This window comes from Photinus pyralis, unplaced genomic scaffold (genome assembly GCF_008802855.1).
Source record: "Photinus pyralis isolate 1611_PpyrPB1 unplaced genomic scaffold, Ppyr1.3 Ppyr1.4_LG4, whole genome shotgun sequence".
In the NCBI taxonomy this organism is placed as follows: Eukaryota; Metazoa; Arthropoda; class Insecta; order Coleoptera; family Lampyridae; genus Photinus; species Photinus pyralis.
The window spans coordinates 34472196-34492181 of NW_022170511.1; the positions used below are offsets into that span (position 1 = coordinate 34472196).

Consider the following 19986-nt stretch of genomic DNA (forward strand, 5'->3'; position numbering starts at 1 on the left):
TGATACTTGATACTTGATACTTGATACTTGATACTTGATACTTGATTCATGATACTTGATACTTGATACTTGATACTTGATACTTGATACTTGATACTTGATACTTGATACTTGATACTTGATACTTGATACTTGATACTTGATACTTTATACTTGATACTTGATACTTGATACTTGATACTTGATACTTGATACTTGATACTTGATACTTGATACTTGATACTTGATACTTGATACTTGATACTTGATACTTGATTGATACTTGATACTTGATACTTGATACTTGATACTTGATACTTGATACTTGATACTTGATACTTGATACTTGATACTTGATACTTGATACTTGATACTTGATACTTGATACTTGATACTTGATACTTGATACTTGATACTTGATACTTGATACTTGATACTTGATACTTGATACTTGATACTTGATACTTGATACTTGATACTTGATACTTGATACTTGATACTTGATACTTGATACTTGATACTTGATACTTGATACTTGATACTTGATACTTGATACTTGATACTTGATACTTGATACTTGATACTTGATACTTGATACTTGATACTTGATACTTGATACTTGATACTTGATACTTGATACTTGATACTTGATACTTGATACTTGATACTTGATACTTGATACTTGATACTTGATACTTGATACTTGATACTTGATACTTGATACTTGATACTTGATACTTGATACTTGATACTTGATACTTGATACTTGATACTTGATACTTGATACTTGATACTTGATACTTGATACTTGATACTTGATACTTGATACTTGATACTTGATACTTGATACTTGATACTTGATACTTGATACTTGATACTTGATACTTGATACTTGATACTTGATACTTGATACTTGATACTTGATACTTGATACTTACTTGATACTTGATACTTGATACTTGATACTTGATACTTGATACTTGATACTTGATACTTGATACTTGATACTTGATACTTGATACTTGATACTTGATACTTGATACTTGATACTTGATACTTGATACTTGATACTTGATACTTGATACTTGATACTTGATACTTGATACTTGATACTTGATACTTACTTGATACTTGATACTTGATACTTGATACTTGATACTTGATACTTGATACTTGATACTTGATACTTGATACTGATACTTGATACTTGATACTTGATACTTGATACTTGATACTTGATACTTGATACTTGATACTTGATACTTGATACTTGATACTTGATACTTGATACTTGATAATTGATACTTGATACTTGATACTTGATACTTGATACTTGATACTTGATACTTGATACTTGATACTTGATACTTGATACTTGATACTTGATACTTGATACTGATACTTGATACTTGATACTTGATACTTGATACTTGATACTTGATACTTGATACTTGATACTTGATACTTGATACTTGATACTAGGTTTCAAACTACTTACTTTATGAACGTTATGCTAAATGTATACCCTCAAAGGAGATTATGTTGAAAGTTTTGTTTTCAAATATTGTGCCAAGTAGATATCAATACCATCTCGTACCAAAAGTCACCAACTGTATGAAGGTATAGTACAGGCACACAAAATGCATTGCATTATGAAAACTCACCGGGAAACTTTTTTTTCATTTTGTAGAATTTTCTTCAAAAAAGAATGCCGAATTCGATATTATGGTGGATAATGCCTACTTCTGTATTGCTGCCACGAACTTTGGCCGCTCGCGCATAGGCCGGTGCTGTCGGAATTAAAACCCAATTAGTGTGATTTTTATTTGAGTCTATTGTAATTAAGAGGTCTTATTATTCGGTGGTAGTCGACGGTGGAGAACGGCGGTATACGTAACGGACGGAGTGACTCGGGCGCCACCAGACGATCTCGCGCCTGGACGATGTCGGCGGTAACGGACGGACGGTCGGTTTCGGTAGTCTCGGAAGTAGTCGCAGTCGAAGGTGATAAACCCAGGTGTTCGGCGATCAGGTCCAGCAAATGGCGGCGGTCTGGAACGCTAAAAAAGAATATGGCCTACCGGAAAATTTCGGAACGGGAGAAAATAATTAGGCACGCTTACAGCGGCGATTTTTATGGTAGGCAAAATCGGAAAAACGGATAAAAACAACTTTCCCCCCTATCTAATCACTTAACGGCAATTAGTAAAAACGGAATGCAAAAACTAAAGATTACTTACGGTACGCAAACTGGCAAACAAATACTGGCAGAAAGATTTACACACGCAAAACTGGCCAAAAGATCCTTCAAAAATTGAGAGTTTCGCTTATAAAGGAAACCCAATTTGGTGGAAGTGGAACAGGGAAAATCCAGCGCCCCGCCGTATTCGCACCGAGCGCAAAATAATTCGGTTTTTAATTAAATCTTAAAAATCTGGGGCAACTTACAAAAACTAGAAAAATTACAGCGCTTCCGTGGACATCTCTCTCGACGGTTTCTGACAAAGTTTACTACTGCCAACCATCTCCCTTGGACTTTTTCTTTTCAAACGGCTTAACACTCTTATCGCAACATGCAGGCATACGGTCTGGACTGCAGAACTTACTCGATTTGAACTTGTTCTATCCTTGATTTTACTTAAATATGGGAATCTAAAACATCTTATAAATAATTAACGGCGCTGAAACCAAAGAATTTTAATTGTCCCTCATCTTCGCCAGGACAACATCCTTCGGTGGTTACAAAAATAATTGCAAAACTCCAACAGGAGCGGTTGTAGGCGGACTAATTAATTACGGTATCTCCTTACCTATCACGGTCTTTTTGCGTAACGAAGCCCCAGACCAATCGTTATTATACTGGATGGTCCTCGTAAACGGCAAACTAAATTCGGAGTGCTTCGTTACATTGCTAATGGTATAGGTACACGTAACCGGTGTTCTACCATATTCCCTTTGTCGGTATCCACTTCCGATGTCCCGTTCCCTTCCAATGCGCGTTTGAAGAGTTGACTCCACCATCCGTTAGATCTTGTCGGGGGCTACCATATTCCCTTTGTCGGTATCCACTTCCGATGTCCCGTTCCCTTCCAATTCGCGTTTGAAGAGTTGACTCCACCATCCGTTAGCTCTTGTCGGGGCTACCATATTCCCTTTGTCGGTATCCACTTCTGATGTCCCGTTCCCTTCCAATGCGCGTTTGAAAATTGACTCCACCATCCGTTAGATCTTGTCGGGGGCTACCATATTCCCTATATCGGTATCCACTTCCGATGTTCCGTTCCCTTCCAATACGCGTTTGAAGAGTTGACTCCACCATCCGTTAGATCTTGTCGGGGGCTACCATATTCCCTTTGTCGGTATCCACTTCTGATGTCCCGTTCCCTTCCAATGCGCGTTTGAAGATTGACTCCACCATCCGTTAGATCTTGTCGGGGGCTACCATATTCCCTTTGTCGGTATCCACTTCTGATGTCCCGTTCCCTTCCAATGCGCGTTTGAAGATTTGACTCCACCATCCGTTAGATCTTGTCGGGGGCTACCATATTCCCTTTATCGGTATCCACTTCCGATGTCCCGTTCCCTTCCAATACGCGTTTGAAGAGTTGACTCCACCATCCGTTACATCTTGTCGGGGGCTACCATATTCCCTTTGTCGGTATCCACTTCCGATGTCCCGTTCCCTTCCAATGCGCGTTTGAAGAGTTGACTCCACCATCAGTAAAATCTCGTCGCGGGCTACAACATTCCCTTTGTTGGATCCCACTCCCGACGTTCCGTTCACCCACAATTCGCGTTTGAAGAGTTGACTCCACCATCCGTTAGATCTTGTCGGGGGCTACCACATTTCCTTTTTCGGTGCATACTTATATTACACCCACATTTTGGTGGATTTCGCTAAAAACCTTCCACAAGATAGTACTTAATTTTTGGGGCACTTCTCATTGCTCGAGCTTCTATTGGCGACACGAGAAAGAGAGATATAGCGATTCGCGATTTACGAAACGATAAACCGCGTGACAAAATTCGCAACGGAAGGTAAAATGCGTCCGAAGTTGACTACCTCTCGAAGACGCGCGGGCGCGCCTTGCAAAAGGTCATTAATATCGCCCCTAGGACAAAAAACAAAATTCCGCCACGCAGGAGTTGTGCGCGTTTACAACATCTTTCTGACGACACCAATTTGAAAAGAATCGGACCAAAACTGTAGTAGAAGATAGGAAAAAACTGAAAAACCTTCACGTTAGTAAACTACGCTCGAGGATGACGTCCAGATGTCGCCAACCTCACATTATGTAGCCATGTCCCTAAGGTTGACAAATTACACGGCCTGGTAGATACACGTACACCCGTTGCCTTTCTACAAGAGTTCTTCTACGCGCTCACATTTGTTGCCAGCCAGCCAGCCAGCCAAAGTGAGATTAAAAGCTACTTTTTACAAATAAATTTGCAAAAATGCGCTAAAAACAGCAATGTTAATTCGCCGTTCTTAAAGTGATCATTACCGCTCTAAAGTAACACATGTACAAGAATGTGTACCTACCTTACCGTTCAAGTTTCAACTGAGATGGTCCCACTCCCACAAGCCCACAAGCTGATGACACACCTTCCAAGGGACACCCAATATTCAATCCCTTTGTAGTGGACCGATTGCGTAGGGGTTGAGAGAAATAACTTGAAAAAAGTGAAAAGTTTAAACTCCGATAAGGCAATATTATTTTATTACCATTTCTTTGGTCTCCTCGTGTTTGGACTTCATTAGCTCAAGGAAAAGGGGTCCGTTAGGTGGGTACTGTAACGTGTGAGTGTATATCCCATTGAAATTGAGTTGAGTGCGAAGAGGCATAAATCACCAAGCACTCACAACTAAAATCAGTAATTGTTGTCTCCATTTGCACAAGAAACTACAAGGAAGATCTTGAACCTACGAGAAGTTTCATCAAAAATATACTTAGGCAGAACCTGCGACTTCCCTTAGCCACGTGGTCCACTCATTGAGAAAGGTTTGCAGCGTGCCATCATTCCAACATTCCAAAGAATAAAGCTTCGCAATTCGCCCTGATCGAGAGCTCGTCGTATTGCACTCGCCTGCCTCATCCAGAATCTTCATAATACTGTGTAATCGAAGAGATTAAAATGCCGACCTCATAATGTCGTTATCCCGTTATACATACATTTTACCATTAAATCCTTAAACTCCGATCTCCAGATATGATAAAGAATCCACCTGCAAAATTTCATCGTAATCGGTCCTTTCGTTTTCGAGATATCGTGCTAACCGACAGACGGACAGACATTGCAAAATTATGAACTCGCTAGGAGCTCGCTAATAATTCTAACTTAACCTTCTATTTCGTTGGAATTAAGACCATTGAGACGATTCCAGAATGAAAAGTTAGTAGGAAATTGTTTTCCACCGATATAGGAGAAAAATTGAAAAGATACTCACCGAAATAATGGTTCAGTAATTGATAATATTAATAAAGACAACCGCGATGCAGCGTTCGATACTGTCGACGAAGTAATAAATCTAAAATGCGGCTTTGGGTATAACAGTCCACTCTAATTGCACTGTTTCGTCACCTATCAGTCGCTAACCTTTAGCCTTGAATGAACACTCATATAGTATCTGAATATGAAATAGGAAATATTTCTAATGTTACCTAAAAGAATGACACATCCTTGCCTGCGAAATCTCTAATTGAAGCTTAACACGTATCACCCTTTTAATTAAAGGTGCACAAATTCTTAAAAAATGGCCTGTTAAGCAAAGCTTGTCCACAATTTTAACGCCCCCAGGTCTCTTCGTTCAATTATAAAATTCTACATCAGAGAACAAATTTCTGCTTCCAAACCTTTTCTATTTCAAGCAAAAGAAAATATGTACGCTTTTACATTTCGTACGACTTCTTGTCGGCCGAAAAACTAAAAAATTACATAAGCTAGTAAATAGTAAATATAATATCTTCTTCCATAGGATCATTAACAGCAAACTTCAAAATTGAATCAAAAAGAAGGTTGTGTTTGGCGCTCAAAAATTGGTTATGTACCAAACTGTGCCTATTATGTACATACAGTAACCTACGTACATTACACATACATTGCAGTGCGTAACTGTACTTATAAGAGATTAACGTTTAAGGAGGCATAATTTTGCATTTGAGAAAAATCGTAAGCTTAGACTGAACGAGTTCTTCAAATAAAGAAAGGTTAAAAAGTAAGTTCTTACGTGTAGATCATCCCTAAAACCGAGAATTAAAGCTGGTGGAAATATTTCACTTTGGGTGAACAAAGAAGTAATCTCATCCCCTTTTCAAAAATTATATAATTAATTTAACAACAAGAAATGGAAACTTCTCCATTCCTAAGTAACTGTAAGTGCAACATCCCCTTATAAATTTTAACGCCACACTAGGTGTGATAAATCTCGACGGTGTATCCATTACATTCAATTGATATTTTCACTAAATTATGGAGACCAACAAAAAATCCGAAGGGTGTTTCCCCAGGGACAAATTTTTTCAAATGTTTTGGATTGTTTTCGTCAAAATATCCAATTTGTATAGCCAAATCCAAATAAAACGACGGAAACTAAAATTTCCTGACATAAAGTAGGCATGAAACTGAAGGTTTCATGGTGAATTTAGGTAAAATTTTTATGAAGGTTCAAGCTGCGCACATTTATTCGAAAATAGGATATCTTGTTAAAAACTTTCCGAACTTTTTGGATATGTCGTGCAAAAATTTGGAGTTTTTCTCTAAACAATTTTGAAATCTTGTCGCGCCACCGACAAGATATCCAAATCCCAATTTTGTTGAATATTTTGTCACTTCATTTGGATTTATTTGGATAATTTGACGATTTTAGAAAATTTGTCCCTGAAAAGTCGATCCCTCAATTATGCCCAAAAAAATAATTACTTGCATCTTATGAAACTACAAAATCACAACTGAGTAACTAAATTTCTGAACAAGACTAAGCAGCAACAGGGCACCATTTGAGGACGACAGGAGAGCCCCCCCACTTTTCAAAAAAATAATCATAATACGCAGGAACTTATAGTAAAAATGTAATGTATACCGCATAAACCGTATCTGTTTAGTATAACACATCCCTATGTAAATGTACACTAGTTTGTAGGTACAGTAATAGAGAAAAGTAATGATCGCCGAATAGGTAAACCTTGCAGTATAGGCAACCAAGGTGGGTACTTCACTTGATTCGATTTCCAAGTTACGCATCAAACGTATTAATAATACGGTATAAACGGAGCAACTCGAGGGCCACCATGGCGAAATCTCGGAAACTGTGAGAGATAGGTAGGTAGTTAGTTTAAATTTGGAAAAGTTGCGTATTTTGATGCTTTACAAAATGCCGTTTTGAAACTGAAAAAATGTCAACTACTTTCGGATATATCCTAAACAAAATTAAGGATCAGATAGTGTGAAACCAATAGAGAAGTGATAACATTAAAAAATAAATAAATAGAAAACTAATTTTACTCCTACCCTTAAGTAATTAAAAATTTCAGTCAAATTTGGTAAACAACACCTTCTTCTTGAAATTTCCATGTCACTTTGGCCAAATCTTTCATGCCTGTTGCCATAGATTTATCACAATAATTTATCCTCATACAAATACTAAGGACAGATACGCGTTTTTAAGAGAGCAGGTGCTAATTTTATATTTTCCGAGTTTCAATTAAGAAGAAAGTTGGAAAATAAAAAACAGAAATGTTAATTCACCGTTCATAAAGTGTTCATTCATTACCGCTCTAATGTAACACATGTACAAAAATGTGCACCTACCTTACCGTTCAAGTTTTAACTAAGATGGCCCCACATGTAATAAGCTGATGATACACCATCCAAGGAACACCCAATATTCAATCCCTTTGTAGTGGACCGATTGCGTAGGGGTTGAGAGAAAGAACTTGAAAAAAGTGAAAAGTTTAAACTCCAATAAGGCAATATTATTTTATTACCATTTCTTTGGTCTCCACGTGTTTGGTCCGCTAGGTGGGTACTGTAATGTGTGAGTGTATGTCCCATTGAAATTGCTTAAGGATCCGTTGAGTTCGAAGGGGAACAGGAACACCATTCTACTTTTTATTTCCATTTTCATTCATTTAGCTCCCAGGTTGAATCATTTTCACTAGGACAAATTTTTTCCTTTATAACGATATATAACTTGCTAAACGTACCTACTGGCATTGAATTTATGATAGTTATAAATGCAATGCTACTGGCTACTTTAATAAATCGACCATTGTGAATCAGCTGCACCTCATTATTTTAGTATTTAACTAGATTATAACAATTAAATGCAAGATTAACAAAATAAAAGCAATTCAATGTAAAATATAAAAAACTTCGTTAAAACATTTTTGGTATGGAATTGTTGCTAGATCAGATATCGCATTACCTTTCGCCATAGAGGAAATACAATACCTCTACGCTTTCACTGAATTTCCAGACTTATACGTCGTTTAAGAAATTCAGTTGAACGACCCTGTTTAGATTTCTCAAAAATTTTCCGTCATGTATCCTTAAAAAATGACTTAGCTGACGGACCCCAGGCTCCAAATGTCTCTACACCGAAAGGGCAGGAAATGAATCGATCAGTAAGTTCAGAGTATTTTTTTAGTTGCATTTCCTAAATAAGTACTTCTCCCTCACTGCAGATACTCGTTTCCCCCTATACTCGAAATACCCCCAGGAATCTTCTCTTTTCAGGTATCACTGCAATCCTACCTCTTAAAATGTTTCTCCCTTTAGTGTTGTCGTTTAAATGTTTTCAAATACAACCATTAATTAATTGGAACAACATATTCGACTGACAAATTAAAAATAAATTGGGGGTGCAATATTAAGTTTGAGGTTTACCCTGGGGTTTACCTATTATAATTGTAGTACCTAGGACATGGATAAATAAAATCTCACCCATCAATTTCTAGAGAACACGAAGGCACTAGTATTATATAGATTAGATATTCACTCTTTCATAAAAATCAAACAACCAACGTGAAAATTGTAACATTACACTGATAAAGAGTTCAGGGTTAAATTCCAGTATTCATACCTGCGAAGCCCAAAAGAGCAATTTTAGTTCGGAAATTGTTTCTTAGTAAACAGTTCAAAATCAAAGTACTTCTTGGGAAGTGCATACCCCCTTATACTGTATAGGTATAGGTACATATAAATCATCTGAGTGATTATATAATTGTCATTAGTCAGAACTTCAAATTGAGGTATCAATATTTAAAAAGTAGGCCCGGAGGAAAATTGGAAATAGTTTCCTCCTAAATTATTTTTTATGTTGGTGACCGTTTGAATTTTCAAAGCCGATATGTCGCCAAAAAGCATTATATTCTAACATTTTGCCGAAAGTTAAGTTTTACATACTTTTTTACGACAAATACGGCCATAAATTTCGGATTAACATGCACAAAAATCTGTACCCGGGATGTATCCAGTTGTTTTCCAAATTTCCCTTTTAACTACCCTTAAATAGTTGCAGAGTTTCCAGAAAATTACGATATTAAACCAGAGTTGAACAGTTTAATAGTTAATTTGGAGTTACATCTGATTAGTAAGTACCTAATTTATGAATAATTAAAAATCTCACCTATACTCAAGCTCTTTCTAGAAAATAAAGGGCACTTGTAGATGCACACACTTTCGTATCCTTCTAACAACTAACGTGGAATTGTAATATTACCTACAATAGATAACATAATTGAGGGTCAACCGGACTGGACTGTTACGTATTGCTATTAATCATACCTGCAAAAAGGAGTAAAGTTCGATTACCTGAACTACAATTTTATAAACAAAATATTGTTTCCTTCTACCCCACGCATTAAAAATGCACATTATTAACAAGCGACAAAACTCGTTCGTTAATTTTTGACTTTTTGTCCGCCCGTCTGTGTACATGATAACTCGCGAACGGTTTCCAATTTTCCAACTCTGTTTCCAGCAATAGGTAGACAAACCCCTGATAATTTTTACGAAATACATATTTAGAAGAACGTTAGTGGCTGTACGGATGGGCACTGCGGCAGATATTTTATTAGGCGCGTAGCTAAATAGGGGGAATTTTCTGGGTCAGTCGACTACTTTATTATGCCTTATCGTGAAAATGTACGGTAGGGTAGAGTGGTGTATTGTATATCGTTACTTAATTGTAGCATCGATTCACTGGTAAAAGTTTGATTGCTAAATACATTTTCAATATCTTTAAAACACACTAAAAAGCATATTTTTAAAAATCCACCGAAATTCGTGGCCAATGTGCACATGGAAGTGGAAAATTCAGTTTTGAATATCAATAACGATTCTGACATTTTATAAATCATGATTCAGGCGATATTAAAAAGAAGTAGAAACGTCCTCATTGTCAAAATGGGGAGCATATTTCACTTTCTAAAACGTCATTGCAGCTAGCGGGGTGGGTAAAACCTGGACCAGGACCCAGACTTGGTTGGTATAAAAGCCGGACTCGCACCCGAACTAAGCCATGGTCAGGGATCACTTTTATGGATTTTTTGTAGTGATCCTTTATAGTTTTATTATTTTCCGACCGCTCGTTCGTGTGAGCAATACTCTTTTTAACAGCGGCCGCAGAAAATGCAATATTTCGGAGAATTTCTCTAAAAGGATTCTTCTTGTATTATATAGCATATACATTTTGAAAGTATGTCAGGCGGCGTTTAACTCTACCACTCTACCAAGAAACATCGATAAATATAGCATAATGTCAACTGTTCTCTAACAATTTGAAAATGCAAGGGTTCATTCAAAAATTCGTATCTCTTAAACTAATAACTCAATAACTACCCGATATAGGCATACAGAATGATAATAAAAGTGGCCCTAAAATTTACCTATACATTCATTTCTGGCAACAGAAATAGTAGTTGCAAATTGCAATTTGAAAAACTAAAGTTTTGCCATTTTTTGATTGATAACTTTGAAAAATCGCAGCAGCTCGGGAAACTTTTTCAAGACTTTCGGCGGCCACTCAAAAAATTCCATATATTAGACTTTAAGGAATTCAGTATTAAATAGGACGATCACTTCTGTTAAACGGTTTTAAGAGATATGAATTTCTGAATGGACCCATGCATCTTCAAATTTTTCGATAAAAATTGACATATGTTAAAAACTATAACAGATAGGTAGGTACTTAAATTTTAATTGCGATCAATTCAGAATGAACTAACGCATTTAGAAGAAAATAGAAAATGCTGTTTCTATTAAAAAAATTTTTTTTTAGAAAAATCGCTTTAAAAGTTTAACGGAAGTAATTAAAAATTTCAGTCAACTTTGGTCACCAACGCCTTCTTCTTGAAATTTCCATGCCACTTTGGCCAAATCTTTCATGCTTGTTTCGATAGATTTAACACAATAATTAATCCTCATGCAAATACTATAATGGACAGATACGCGTTTTTAAGAGAGCAGGTGCTAATTTTATATTTTCCGAGTTTCATTCAAGAAGAAAGTTGGAAAATAAAAAACAGCAATGTTAATTTGCGGTTCATAAAGTGTTCATTACTGCCACTGCTACATGTAGTAGAGTTGATGACACACTATCCAAGGGACACCAAATATTCAACCTCTTTGTAGTGGACCCATTGCGTAGGGGTTGAGAGAAATAACTTGAAAAAAGTGAAAAGTTTAAACTCCGATAAGGCAATTATTTTATTACCATTTCTTTGGTCTCCTCGTGTTTGGTCCGCTTTGGTACTGTAAGGTGTGTATGTATGTCCCATTGAAATTGCTTAAGGATCCGTTGAGTGTGAAAGGGCACAAATCACCAAGGACTCACAACTAGAATCACAAGAAACTTTTCTCAAAAAAACGTTTTCCATAACCTCACGATTATTGAATTCCCCGTCCGAATGGATTTCAAGAAATGTCCTCGATCAATATTGTAATGGTCAAAAAATGCTAAAACGGTATCCATTCCATTCCAGGACTCTCCAAGTGAGCTGGACATTTTTTCTTCGCTAACTGTAGATTACAAGGAAGATCTTGAACCTGCGAGACATTTCATCAAAAATATACTTAAGCAGAACCTGCCACTTTCCTTAGCCACGTGGTCCACTCATTCAGCAAGGTACCTATGCACCGTGACATCATTCCAACATTCCAACGAATACAGCTTCACAATTCTCTCTGAGCTAGAGCGCGTTGTATTAGACTCGCCATTGGAATTGCGTCCATGGCTAAAACTATGCTCATTTTGAGTTCCATGCAATTCCGTGCATACCTAACGGAGATGTCAAAAGGGCCTTCCTTATTTTTTGGCCTACATTGCCAATTCATGAACTCCAATTTACAGATACGATAAAAAATCGGCCTGCAAAATTTCATCGTAATCGGTCCATTCGTTTTCGAGATATCGTGCTAACGGACAGACCGACAGGAATTGCAAAATTATGAACTCGCTAATAATTGTAAGTACTAGCAATTTATTTCAGTTTTTAAACGAAATAGTGATGAATATCAGAAACAAAGTAATATTTTGCTAAGAATTGAACAAACTCCCAATTTCGTATTGTAATAATCATATGACATTGAAATGTTTAAGATATTGGTTAAGGGATTGAAATGTAAAAAGATTCGATAGACTTTTGAGTTTTCTAGTAGATACAAGATTTATCAAGAGGTGCACATTTTAGTTCGGAAAGGGAGAGCCCGTATATGTCGTTAAATAGATGCGCTGCGTTTCACCGTTTCCCAAAACAAATTGTATACCTAGATAAAAAGCGAACGTATTTCAATCTCAACCTTCTATTTCGTTGGAATTAAGACTATTGAGACGATTCCAGAATGAAAAGTTAGTAGGAAATTGTTTTCCACCGATATAAGAGAAGAATTGAAAGATACTCACCGAAATAATAGTTCAGTAATTGAAAATATTAATAAAGACAACCGCGATGCAGCGTTCGATACGGTCGACGAAGTAATAAATCTAAAATGCGGCTTTAGGTATAACAGTCCACTCTAATTGCACTGTTTCGTCACCTATCAGTCGCTTACCTTTAGCCTCGAATGAACACTCATAGTATCTGAATATGAAATGGGAAATATTTCTAATGTTATACCTAAAAGAATGGACACATCCTTGCCGGGACCGACAAGAAATCCAAATTCCAACTTTTTAGGGACAAATCCAAATAAAGCGACAAAATATCCAACCAATTTGGAAACTCCGATTTGGATATCTTGTCGGTGGCGCGACAAGATATCCAAATTTTTTACCAATTTGGAAACTCCGATTTGGATATCTTGTCGGTGGCGCGACAAGATATCCAAATATCGAATTTTTTTTAGACAAGAAATCCAAATTTTTTGGACAAAATATCCAAAAAGTTCGGAAATTTGTTGACAAGATATCCAAATTTTATTCAAGCCCTTTAATCACGTATGAACCTTGTGCAGTGCGAAACATTTCAGTTTCAGTGTTAAAGCACGCCATAGCATTTAGTATGTTTTCATACAGCGTCAAAGAATTAGTGCCTACCTAGTAATAAATGAGTTACACCAGCAAAATGAACAACGACGAAATAAACATCTTTGATGCAGCTCCTATAAGAGTCCTATAAGATATAGCCAGACCTGCACTGTATGGTCTAAGGATATAGCTGAAAACAACTGCTGTTAAAAACGTATAGGTAATGATCAAAAACACGAAAAAGCGGCGTACCTTTATCTATTCGAAAATTGGATATCTTGACGAAAACAATCCAAATTATTTGGATAATTTGTCCCTAAAAAGTTGGAATTTGGATTTCTTGTCGGTCCCATCCTTGCCTGCGTAATGCTTATTTGAAGCGTACACTTATCACCCCTTTAATTAAAGGTGCACAAATTCTTAAAAAAATGGCCTACTAAGCAAAGCTTGTCAACAATTTTAACGCCCCCAGATCTCTTCGTTCAATTATAAAATTCTCATGCCTAATATCAGAGAAAAAATGTCTGCTTCTATTTCAAACAAAAGAAATTCGCTTTTACATTTCGTACGCATTCTTGTTGGGCCGAAAAACAAAAAAATTACATAAGCTATTAAATAGTAAATATGATATCTTCTTCTAATGGATCATTAACAGCAAACTTCAAAATTGTATCAAAAAGAAGGTTGTGTTTGGCGCTCAAAAATTGGTTATGTACCAAACTGTGCGTATTATGTACATACAGTAACCTACGTACATTACACATACATTGCAGTGCCTTTAATGTAAAAATGTTAGTCAACTTTAGTAACCAACGTCTTCTTGAGATTTCCATGCCGCTTTGGCTCAATCTTTTATGTTTGTTGGAATAGATTTAACGGTAACACAATAATGAATACTCATACAAATACTTACTACACGCGTTTTTAAGAGAGCAAGTGGGAATTTTATATTTTCTGAGTTTCATTTAGGAAGGAAGTTGGAAAATAAAAAACAGCAATGTTAATTCGCCGTTCATAAAGTGATTATTACCGCTCTAAAGTAACACATGTACAAGAATGTGTACCTACCTTACTGTTCAAGTTTCAACTGTGATGGTTCCACTCCCACAGCTGATGACACACCTTCCAAGGGACACCCAATATTCAATCCCTTTGTAGTGGACAGATTGCGTAGGGGTTGAGATAAATAACTTGAAAAAAGTGAAAAGTTTAAACTCCGATAAGGCAATATTATTTTATTACCATTTCTTTGGTCTCCTCGTGTTTGGACTTCATTAGCTCAAGGAAAAGGGGTCCGTTAGGTGGGTACTGTACTGTAACGTGTGAGTGTATATCCCATTGAAATTGAGTTGAGTGCGAAGGGGTACAAATCACCAGGCACTCACAAGTAAAATCAGTAATTGTTGTCTCCATTTGCACAAGAAACTGTAGATTACAAGGAAGATCTTGAACCTACGAGAAATTTCATCAAACATATACTTAGGCAGAACCTGCGACTTTCCTTAGCCACGTGGTCCACTCATTGAGCAAGGTATGCAGCGGGCCATCATTCCAACATTCCAACGAATACAGCTTCGCAATTCACCCTGAGCGAGAGCTCGTCGTATTGCACTCGCCTGTCTCAATCAGAGTCTTCATAATACTGTGTAATCGAAGAGATTAAAATGCCGACCTCATAATGTCGTTAAATCCTTAAACTCCGATCTCCAGATATGATAAAGAATCCACCTGCAAAATGTCATCGTAATCGGTCCTTTCGTTTTCAGAGATCGTGCTAACCGACAGACGGACAGACATTGCAAAATTATGAACTCGCTAGGAGCTCGCTAATAATTCTAACTTAACCTTCTATTTCGTTGGAATTAAGACCATTGAGACGATTCCAGAATGAAAAGTTAGTAGGAAATTGTTTTCCACCGATATAAGAGAAAAATTGAAAGATACTCACCGAAATAATGGTTCAGTAATTGAAAATATTAATAAAGACAACCGCGATGCAGCGTTCGATACGGTCGACGAAGTAATAAATCTAAAATGCGGCTTTAGGTATAACAGTCCACTCTAATTGCACTGTTTCGTCACCTATCAGTCGCTAACCTTTAGCCTTGAATGAACACTCATATAGTATCTGAATATGAAATGGGAAATATTTCTAATGTTACCTAAAAGAATGACACATCCTTGCCTGCGTAATCCCTACTTGAAGCGTACACTTATCACCCTTTTTAATTAAAGTTGCACACATTCTTAAAAAATGGCCTATTAAGCAAAGCTTGTCCACAAATTTAACGCCCCCAGGTCTCTTCGTTCAATTATAAAATTCTCATGCCTAACATCAGAGAAAAAATGTCTGCTTCCAAACCTTTTCTATGTCAAGCAACAGAAAATATGTACGCTTTTACATTTCGTACGACTTCTTGTTGGGTCGAAAAACTAAAAAATTACATAAGCTAGTAAAAGTAAATATGATATCTTCTTCTAATGGATCATTAACAGCAAACTTTAAAATTGAATAAAAAAAAGGTTGTGTTTGGCGATCAAAAATTGGTTATGTACCAAACTGTGCGTATTATGTACATGCAGTAACCTACGTACATTACACATATATTGCAGTTCGTTTAATTTATATATAAGAGATTAACGTTTAAGGAGGAATAATATTGAATTTTAGAAAAATCGTAAGCTTAGACTGAACGAGTTCTTCAAATATAGAAAGGTTAAAATGAAAGTTCTTACGTGTAGATCATCCCTAAAACCAAGAATTAAAGCTGGTGGAAATATTTCACTTTGGGTGAACATAAAAGTAATCTCATCCTCTTTTCAAAAATTATATAATTAAATAAAGATTTGTGAGGACTGTGATTTTTATGGTTTCCTTATTTGATTTGATCGGTTACATTATTAGTAATTTCTTCACGAAACACGGTCATTGAATGTAGGTGGTAAGTACCGCAAAAAAAATCCGGTTAAAAATGGTTACATGTAAGTACACTATAGTAAAGTGATAGGCAAATGTGTCCGAGAGTCCGGATTTTCGGATTTCGTTCATCTACGAGGGAGATGTACTGACAGAAAAAAGAATTCAAAAACCTGTATCCATTGTAGACATGCCGTGGTTCCAAACACACAGACATACCGAACGTTTTTATTTACTTACATTTTCAAAACTAATATATAACAACAAGAAATGGAAACTTCTCCATTCCTAAGTAACTGTAAGTTCAACATCCCCTTATAAATTTTAACGCCACACTAGGTGTGATAAATCTCGACGGTGTATCCATTACATTCAATTGATATTTTCACTAAATTATGGAGGCCAACAAAAAATTTAAAGGGTGTTTCCCCAGGGACAAATTTTCCAAATGTTTTGGATTGTTTTCGTCAAAATTTCCAATTTGTATAGCCAAATCCAAATAAAACGACGGAAACTAAAATTTCCTGACATAAAGTAGGCATGAAACTGAAGGTTTCATGGTGAATTTAGGTAAAATTTTTATAAAGGTTCAAGCTGCGCACATTTATTCGAAAATAGCATATCTTGTTAAAAACTTTCCGAACTTTTTGGATATGTCGTGCAAAAATTTGGAGTTTTTCTCTAAACAATTTTGAAATCTTGTCGCGCCACCGAGGGCCACCATGGGCCAATCTCGGAAACTGTATAAGAGATAGGTAGGTAAGTTTAAATTTGGAAAAGTTGCGTATTTTGATGCTTTACAAAATGCCGTTTTGAAACTGAAAAAATGTGAACTACTTTGGGATATATCCTAAACAAAATTAAGGATCAGATAGTGTGAAACCAATAGAGAACTGATAACATAATTAAAAAATAAATAAATAGAAAACTAATTTTACTCCTACCCTTAAGTAGGTAATTAAAAATTTCAGTCAACTTTGGTAAACAACGCCTTCTTCTTGAAATTTCCATGCCACTTTGGCCAAATCTTTCATGCTAGTTGCCATGGATTTATCACAATAACTAATCCTCATACAAATACTAAGGACAGATACGCGTTTTTAAGAGAACAGGTGGTAATTTTATATTTTCCGAGTTTCAATTCAGAAGAAACTTGGAAAATAAAAAACAGCAATATTAATTCACCATTCATAAAGTGTTCATTACCGCTCAAATGTAACACATGTACAAAAATGTGACCTACCTTACCGTTCAAGTTTCCCACATGTAATAAGCTGATGACACACCATCCAAGGGACACCCAATAATCAATCCCTTTGTGGTGGACTGATTGCGTAGGGGTTGAGAGAAATAACTTGAAAAAAGTGAAAAGTTTAAACTCCGATAAGGCAATATTATTTTATTACCATTTCTTTGGTCTCCACGTGTTTGGTCCGCTAGGTGGGTACTGTAATGTGTGAGTGTATGTCCCATTGAAATTGCTTAAGGATCCGTTGAGTTCCAAGGGGCACAAATGACCAGGCACTCACAACAATTGGTGTCTCCATTTGCACAAGAAACTTTTCTCAAAAAAACGTTTTCCATAACCTCACGATTATTGAATTCCCTGTCCGAATGGATTTCAAGAAATGTTCTCGATTAATATTGTAGTGGTCAAAAAACGCCAAAACTGCATCCATTCGAGGACTCTCCCAGTGACTTGGACATTTTTTCTTCACCAACTGTAGATTACAAGGAAGATCTGGAACTTACGAGAAATTTCATCAAAAATATACTTAAGCAGAACCTGCGACTTTCCTTAGCCACGTGGTCCACTCATTGAGCAAGGTACCTGTGTACCGGGCTATCATTCCAACGAATACATTCACTCTGAGCGAGAGCTCGTTGTACTAGAGTCACTATTTGACTAGCGTCCATTGCTAAAACTATGCTTATTTTGAGTTCCATGCAATTCGGTTCATAACTAACGGAGATGTCAAGAGGAAAGATGGCAAAGGAAAAGGAATTATCTTCAATGAGGAAACTACATCTAGTGAAAAGTGTTAAAATATTATTCAGTTTTTTAATCGCATAACGTATTTTCCGTGCCAAATCAGGAACACCATTCTACTTTTTATTTCCATTTTCATTCATTTAGTTTCCCAGGTTGAATCATTTTCACTAGGACAAATTTTTCCCTTTATAACGACATAAGACTTGCTAAACGTACCTACTGGCATTGAATTTATGATAGTTATAAATGCAATGCTACTGGCTACTTTAATAAATCGACCATTGTGAACCAGCTGCACCTCATTATTTTAGTATTTAACTAGATTATAACAATTAAATGCAAGATTAACAAAATAAAAGAAATTCAATGTAAAATATAAAAAACTTCGTTAAAACATTTTTGGTATGGAATTGTTGCTAGAACAGATATCGCATTACCTTTCGCCATAGAGGAAATACAATACCTCTCACTGAATTTCCAGACTTATACGTTGTTTAAGAAATTCAGTTGAACGACTCTGTTTAGATTTTTCAAAAATTTTCCGTCATGTATCCTTAAAAAATGACTTAGCTGACGGACCCCAAGCTCCAAATGTCTCTACACCAAAAGGGCAGGAAATGAATCGATCAGTAAGTTCACAGTATTTTTTTAGTTGCATTTCCTAAATAAGTACTTCCGAGAGTACTTCTCCCTCACAGATACTCGTTTCCCCCTATACTTAAATTACAGTAAGTATTCATACCTGCGAAGCCCAAAAGAGCAATTTTAGTTCGGAAATTGTTTCGTAGTAAACAGTTCAAAATCAAAATTGTTTCCTATGCATCCTGCCTTTAGTTTTTGTATAGTGAGTACTTCTTGGGAAGTGCATATCCCCTTATACTGTATAGGTATAGGTACATATAAATCATCTGAGTGATTATATAATTGTCATTAGTCAGAACTTCAAATTGAGGTATCAATATTTAAAAAGTAGGCCCGGAGGAAATTTCCCTAAGGCAAAATTGTAAATAATTTCCTCCTAAATTATTTTCAAAGCCGATATGTCGCCAAAAAGCATTATTCTAACATTTTGCCGAAAGTTAAGTTTTACATACATTTTACGGCAAATGCGGCCATAAATTTCGGATTAACATGAAAAAAAATCTGTACCCGGGATGTATCCAGTTGTTCCTTTTAACTACCCTTAAATAGTTGCAGAGTTTCCAGAAAATTACGATATTAAACCAGAGTTGAATAGTTTAATGGTTAATTTGGAGTTACATCTGATTAGTAAGTACCTAATTTATGAATAATTAAAAAGCTCACCTATACTCAAGCTCTTTCTAGAAAATAGAGGGCACTTGTAGATGCACACACTTTCGTATCCTTCTAACAACTAACGTGGAATTGTAATATTACCTACAATAGATAACATAATTGAGGGTCAACCGGACTGGACTGTTACGTATTGCTATTAATCATACCTGCAAATACTAAGGAGTAAAGTTTGATTACCTGAACTACAATTTTATAAACAAAATATTGTTTCCTTCTACCGCACGCATTAAAAAATGCACATTATTAACAAGCGACAAAACTCGTTCGTTAATTTTTGACTTTCTGTCCGCCCGTCTGTGTACATGATAACTC

The 19986-nt window shown here is 36.2% G+C and overlaps 3 long non-coding RNA genes across 5 annotated transcripts; all 3 read right to left on the bottom strand.

The window, feature by feature from the left end:
- Window positions 1–4527: 4527 nt before the first annotated feature.
- On the bottom strand, window positions 4528–5449 carry LOC116169781. 3 transcript variants are annotated; one of them, XR_004145070.1, is made up of 4 exons: window positions 5429–5449; window positions 5154–5206; window positions 4706–5093; window positions 4528–4653 (listed from the first exon to the last, which is right to left on the bottom strand). It is a non-coding gene; the product is annotated as an uncharacterized LOC116169781 (long non-coding RNA). The 3 variants fall into 3 exon arrangements; XR_004145071.1 differs by lacking the exon at window positions 5429–5449 and having other exon boundaries at window positions 4706–4883; window positions 4931–5093; window positions 5154–5371; XR_004145069.1 differs by lacking the exon at window positions 5429–5449 and having other exon boundaries at window positions 5154–5371.
- A 6132-nt stretch (window positions 5450–11581) lies between these two features.
- On the bottom strand, window positions 11582–11976 carry LOC116169783. The gene is made up of 3 exons (XR_004145073.1): window positions 11867–11976; window positions 11696–11817; window positions 11582–11645 (listed from the first exon to the last, which is right to left on the bottom strand). It is a non-coding gene; the product is annotated as an uncharacterized LOC116169783 (long non-coding RNA).
- A 3103-nt stretch (window positions 11977–15079) lies between these two features.
- On the bottom strand, window positions 15080–19724 carry LOC116169782. The gene is made up of 4 exons (XR_004145072.1): window positions 19663–19724; window positions 17771–18289; window positions 17608–17718; window positions 15080–15175 (listed from the first exon to the last, which is right to left on the bottom strand). It is a non-coding gene; the product is annotated as an uncharacterized LOC116169782 (long non-coding RNA).
- Window positions 19725–19986: the final 262 nt, after the last annotated feature.